Here is a 6,853-nt window from a genome sequence, read left to right as displayed (position 1 = left end):
ACCTCCATTCATATGTCCACTCCATTTATTCCAGTGAGCTTGAAATAAAAGATATGACAGAATCTGACACATGTGTTTCATATTTGGATATATTGCTAGAAAAAGAGAACTAAGCTTTATGATAAACATGATGACTTCAACTTTCCAATCGTCAACTTCCCTTACTTATGTAGCAATATACCCTCATCACCTGGGTTTTCTTCTCTCAGTTGATTCGATACGCAATAGCATTATATACGCACAAACAACAATTTCTTAAACGAGCCAAGCTAATGACAAACAAAATCATGAAACAAGAATATCAACTGTCTCGTTAAAAGTCATCATTTTGCAAGTTCTATGGTCCATACAATGACCTTGTCAGCAAATACAGTTTATCATTAAGTCAAATGCTGACTGACGTTTTTTATATACTAATTGTTAGGTCATTTTTTACAAACTGAATTGTCTATGCTTTTTCCTTTTCTCCCGATCATAACAAGGAGCATACGTCTGGTGTGACCATTCGGCAAAGGATGTACACTCCTCCATGGCACCTGATCCCACCTCTGATGTTTTAAAGGTCCTTGTTTGCTCTGCTCTTGTTTTGTATTGTTTGATTGGAGTTTTGAGCTTTAATACTATTTGTAATCTCCATATTTAATCTATATACGTGTATATATTCCTATGTCACACATTCATTATATATTGTATACGCTTATGTCTTCAGCCAGGAGCAAAAATTGCACATTCTTGATTCTTCGCTACATTTTAATGTCGGTATATCATTACACACTATTTGTTATTTTTATCTTTTTTAAAAGAACATTTTAAAAAAGAGGGTTTTTTTTTTTAGTTTTTATGTCAAACTTTGACCAGGTGTTTTAGCCCCTACCTGATGGTTAGGGCTATGTTTTAAATAACTTAAAGCTATTGACAATATGCTAATTAAGACAGTTGAGTCGTTACAGAGCTTTGCTCATCGATATCATTTTTGAAATAGCGTATTTTTTAAACTTATACCTTATCGTTCCAATTTTGTTTCCCATATGTTAGGATATTGTCTTTATAATGGCTGCTTCTACGACTTCGGAGAAGGCGTTCCTGCATTATTAATTGCTCAAATGTTCTTGTTCATGACACATTGTAGACAGCAGTATATTTTGTAAATACTTTTTTCAATGAAGCTTACAACTGGTGGAAAATTGTCATTTTCCTCATAATGCTGAGATGTTTCTATTTATGAGTGTTTGGTACTATAAATAGAAAAGGGAACCCCCTTCAGATAGTGTGTATTTCAGTAAATGGTTTCTAGTACTTGTCAGTCACGCTATGTTTATAAGAGTTAGTCTGCATTTTTTCCATCCGACATTATCTGAAAAAGTGCAAGAATCAACATTTTCTCGATTATTCAAGGAATCTATTTTTAGACCATTGTTGCTATAAAAAGAAACAAAAGTCGATCCTCAATATTTTATCAATTATTGTACAGACACTTGTTCTTTTTGAAGGCATATTAAAAAAAAGCTTTATATTTATTAACACTTTTTCTATAAAGCTTCCAATTAGCATAAAACTGTCATTTTTCCTAATATTCAGAGACATATTTATATTTAGGTGCTTGATACTATAAATAGAAATGGGAATACCCCTCAACCATTGTCCACTCCAGCTAGGGGTCTCCAGCTGCTGCCATTAATATCTTAAATTTTACAATATACGTCCTAATTATCCAGCAATGACATCTGAAACTTTGGCAAAATTTAATTTTTTACATTTTTCTAAAATCTATCTATTTATAGATACATGTTACTAAAAATAGGATTAAGAGCCCACCGATATTTTTTCATGAGATGACACTTCGAATACTCAAGTATAAAAACACATATATGTTTCGGAAATTTTCCACGGACAATTTTACTTACATAGCCTTAAAGATCTTAAAAAATACTAATTTTCCCATATTCAAATTTTCAGAAACCATGTCAGTTTGCATGACCTTTTTCTTAGAGTGGGAATATTTTTAGAATAAATGATTATATGCCCTGTGTACCTTAAACGTTCATGTTACCATATGATCTAATGATTTTTGTTAAAGTGTATTAGATATCGATAAATATTCGTTTACATTTCCTCAATTTTCATGTTTTCACTTGTTCAAAAAGGGCCAAAAATGGCCAAATTCAATGGATCCGTTTCCATGGCAACCGGATGAACGTGTGGAACTCCCGACACCATATTTGCTAGTTTTGTACCAAGATACACCTGTGGTGCAAATTTCATCAAAATCCGAGACATGTCGTTTCCAAGCCCTATAGTAAATTTGTTGGTGCTTACAGAGAATGCATGTTAAAATTTAAAGGAACTAATGTTAATACTTATTGTATTATTTCAAATACAAGCGTACAATTTTCTTAGTTTGATCACTATGGCTACAGGCATCTATACAACTTCATTCGATATTTTTCTCATGTAAAATAGCGCAAGAAGTATCATTCGGAAAACGCGCCAGTCAATGATCCACCATCAGATTGTTCAAGTGTCCGATTTAAATGTCTCCTCCCTTGATTTAAATAAACGAAACTCAAAAAAGGTTCGGTAGGACTTTCCGGATTTAGGGTATCTACAGGCATTTAAAAATCTTCATTTGCTTCAAATCCATGCTGATTTACGTGATATTTTAACGTGATTTTAATTAGAAATATCCGCTTGTGTTTAACTATTACCAAAAAAAAAAAAAAAATTTGGGTATATATTCTAAAGTTTAATGACACTGAAAAAGGGCCCATTAAGCATAGCTTAAGTGCACTTGTCCTTTGCTTAAAATGAGTTAAATATATGAATGTAATAAATCATGAACAATGTGACAAAAGGTGGACAACTCTTGTAATGTGCACTCAACAATTTTGGATATTTCTCAAATTAAACAGAAAAAAAGCTTCAAAATTACCCATTAAAGGTGTTATTTTCTTTAGGAAAATAGTGTCCATAGCCGAAAGTGACATAGAAATAAGTGCATATTTTCTTGTTCCTTTCGATTATATCTAGCTGCAGAACTGAAGCGTTATGGTTTTATTTTTATTTTAGTTTTTGACCATACCGCTATAGATCCCGTAATGTAAACAAAGTATAATTTACGGCGAACGATTTTCTGCGCACTTTGGGAATTTTTTTCACTACTTTCCAGCATTGGTCAATCAACGACCTTTCATCCCCCAATACTGCACATATTCTATAACCAATTTGTATATTTTATCCACCTCTAAGCCCTTCATAGTCGTCTCTACTGACCAATAAACTCGCTTGGCCATTTTATGGCATAAAATTCAAAACATTACAGCTGTTTTTTAATGCTAGTTTCTTAGCCAGTCAGAATGTTCTGTTCATATTGTACTACCCAATCGACAGGCATTGACATTGTTTAAATCCAAAGAACTATTTCCTGTTGCATGTACAAAACTCAATAGCATAAGAAAATTTAGTATGCAAGAAAGGTTGTATGAAATACAAATGTAGTACAGAATATAGAATATTAAGCTTTTTAGAAAGCAAGTTTATGTGGCATTGTAAACAAAGATTCCTGGTATAGAAATCAACATACATTTTTGAAATATCCATAAAAACATAAAGTCAAAATAAAATTGCAATTCGATTCTGATCTTCAATCGATGACAGACATTTCATTAAATTACGCATAATCATTAGACTCATATATTGACATTTAACTCAACTAATTCAGCCATGAAATAAGTGTAGCAATCAATTAGAAAAGCAAACATATAAATACCAGCAATATATGAATTAAAGCAACTCAGCATTAATGTTCAGAAAGAATCAACGAAAGATGTGTTACAGTATCGAACAAGAAAACATTGATGTAACCATCAATTGTCGCCCGGGAAATAAATAAAGTAAAAAATGGAAATGAGTTTTGATCATCAAACCGCTTCGATATGTGTGAAAAAGGCATGCGTCTAAATGATGGAGACGATAGTAGAGACTATTTTGAAAACTTATAGTCGGATGAAAATCGAACAAAAACGATACCCTTTTAAACTTTATCAATTTCTCAAGTAAATATTGGCTGCATAAAATATAATTTGAAAGCAGACACATGCATCACCTATTTTCAAAAATGTCTTTCACTTTAAGATTATAAAACACGAACTGTGTAAAGTACGTTTTTACGTTTTTATGCAATAAGTAAAATTCGATGTTCTAAGAAAAAGGGACCTGTCGTTTTTTCGATAGTAAATGATAAGCAACTTTATATATTAAATATGAAAAACATATATATTTTTACAGATTCACTTTATGGAAGTAAAATTATTGTATAATTTATAAAGGGAAAGAACATTCTGATTAACAATCTTTTTAATGTTTAGAAAACCTTTAATTCTGAAAAACTTCTCCCACCTCAATCCCCATTTACCAACACTTAAACTTATATGTATAGAGCAGCCCGGTCCTCCGGGCTGCAATAATCATTGTATTTCGTATTCCCAGATATATTAGGGGAAAAACGAAGTTACATTTGATATATCCAGGATGTAATTTAAGCTCATTTGATGTAACGCACCCTCACTACCTGGTTGCCTATAATCTAGGAGTAAAGGTAAAATTAAATCCCTTCAACGGTAACTAGTAACATCTCTATAAGAGAAAAAAAAATTCTTGCACGTGATGTGAAACAACACTCAGTCAATCGGCCATCCTTTTCTCTGTTCGTCTTTACCTTATAAACTTGATATTATATATTCTTCCTACTCGACTTTAGCGATGCAAACATTGAGAAAGGGTTACGTCCTTTTTGATTTGTGATATAAATTATTTAATTATTATCTTACATCTGCTATTTCCTGTAGATCCTGGGAGGTCTCAAAATCTTTGGTTTTAGAACTTTACATAATACAGGCATGTATTTCCAGTCTGGCTGATATAGTTGTGGTTTTATACTACACGACTGTTTATTTGCATGCCTTGCGAACCCCATTTTTTAAAACAGTTTGCAAACAGATTACCCGTAAATGGACCCGATTTGCTCTGACATAGCTTGAAAATAAGTTCTAAACAACCCAAATTATCAAATACATGTACGATCAAATTCGAATATTAACTGCGTTCATCAGTATATATCAGTGTTATACACTGATATATACTACATATTTTTTTCATAGCAAGCTGATGAAGCTTTCATTTGTACATTTACATCACTTACATGTAATGAAAAAACATAAAAGGTTATTATGGTTGTAATTTTTATTGGACACTTTCAGATAAATATAAACATGTATTTAAAAATTTGAAACGTTATTTTCTTTAATAATAATTTCAATTTTGTTCCATTTGTTGTTACGTCACTTTCTGGAAAAAGATGCAAGATATTGGCATGAAGATCCGTCCGCTTTGTGAACAATCTCCTGTGTACAGTTCTTTTCTTTAACAACACAACCCTCTGGTACTGTGTAGTGCATGAGCATTCTATATCCAATATAATATTAAAAACAAGAATGCTGTGTCAGTTACCTATGTGTGATGCCAATGAAAAAATAAGTTCAATATCAAATTACACTTGCCAAAATTGCTAACGCACCACTTGTAATATTCGATTCTTAATTAAACACTTGCCTAATCAAGACAAGTATGTCTTATTTGCCATCTTTCTCGATATAGTGGTGTTGACAAAAGTCTTGGTGTCATGACAAGACTCTCAAATGATTTTCTTTCCCCAAAACCAATTTCCTGATGTGCACTGCGCACCATCTTTGCCCAGATATGAAGTCAGTTACCCTTTGGTTAACATCGCATTTTCTAATCAGCTTAACCATATGAATGCATCATTTGTTTCGATATAACATAGATATATATTTCATACACCATACAGAAGTTTTAAAAAGTGAAAAATTACTAGGTCATGCGTTGGGAATTTTATCAAGTGTATGTAGAATGTAAGCGTGAAGAAGATGAAGTTTTAAATGATAAGGTAAAATGGAGGAGTAATGTAATCGTGAAGAAGATAAAGTTTAAATGATAAGGTAAAATGGAGTAATGTAATCGTGAAGAAGATAAAGTTTAAATGATAAAGTAAAATGGAGGAGTAATGTAATCAATATCGTACGAGCAACAGTAGAGTACAAGATCTGCTCCACAGTGACATCTCAAACATCTTGTCATATCTGTGTGTGCTTCTCCTGGTGCCAAAATCACACCAGATGAATTGCAGTGGGTAGGAGGTGGATCTAATTCAAGAAAAAAAATGAAAAGTTATAATTCTAGAAATGTCAAATGGCTTTTGTGCTACCCATGACTCATCTCCGAGCCAATCAGAATATTTGCAGGTAGTAATTTATCGATAGGTATTGCATTGTTTCATAAAAGGATCAGTTATGTTACATATATTATCTTCAGCATTAGAGAAATAACCAGAGACGACACATATTAACGAGTATAAGCAAGTAATAAGCATGGAAGTAAGTATAGCAAGAAAACATCTCAAGTAAAGAACAATAAATAATTAAACTTCTCTAAACAGGTCGTCTGTTGTAAAAGACTAAATATACGGATAAGAGGGGTTGCAGAATTTCTGAGGTTTTTCAAGTGGACTTTTGCGAGAAACGCTGACTTTTACAGTCGACGGCTTACTTGATATTTAAACCTGCTTTATGTACGGTGATACGGAAATGATAATAGACAAGGAAACTATTATAGTGGTTATAGGTATGGTGTTAGGGTACTAACATGATGAACTGGTATGCAATCAGTGCAAGAGATGATGCGAGGCAGAATTACATAACTTAAATCACCTTACTCGTGAGGGATAGTGTCTCTTTTCAATCACATTTTCTGAAGAAATGAAATAAGGAAGAAAATACAT

This window comes from Saccostrea echinata, unplaced genomic scaffold, assembly GCF_033153115.1.
Source record: "Saccostrea echinata isolate AGI-Se365-2 ecotype Australia unplaced genomic scaffold, CSIRO_AGI_Sech_v1 ptg000081l, whole genome shotgun sequence".
Taxonomy (NCBI): Eukaryota; Metazoa; Mollusca; class Bivalvia; order Ostreida; family Ostreidae; genus Saccostrea; species Saccostrea echinata.
The sequence above is the reverse complement of the archived record's forward strand: the minus strand, read 5'-3'. Positions refer to the sequence as shown.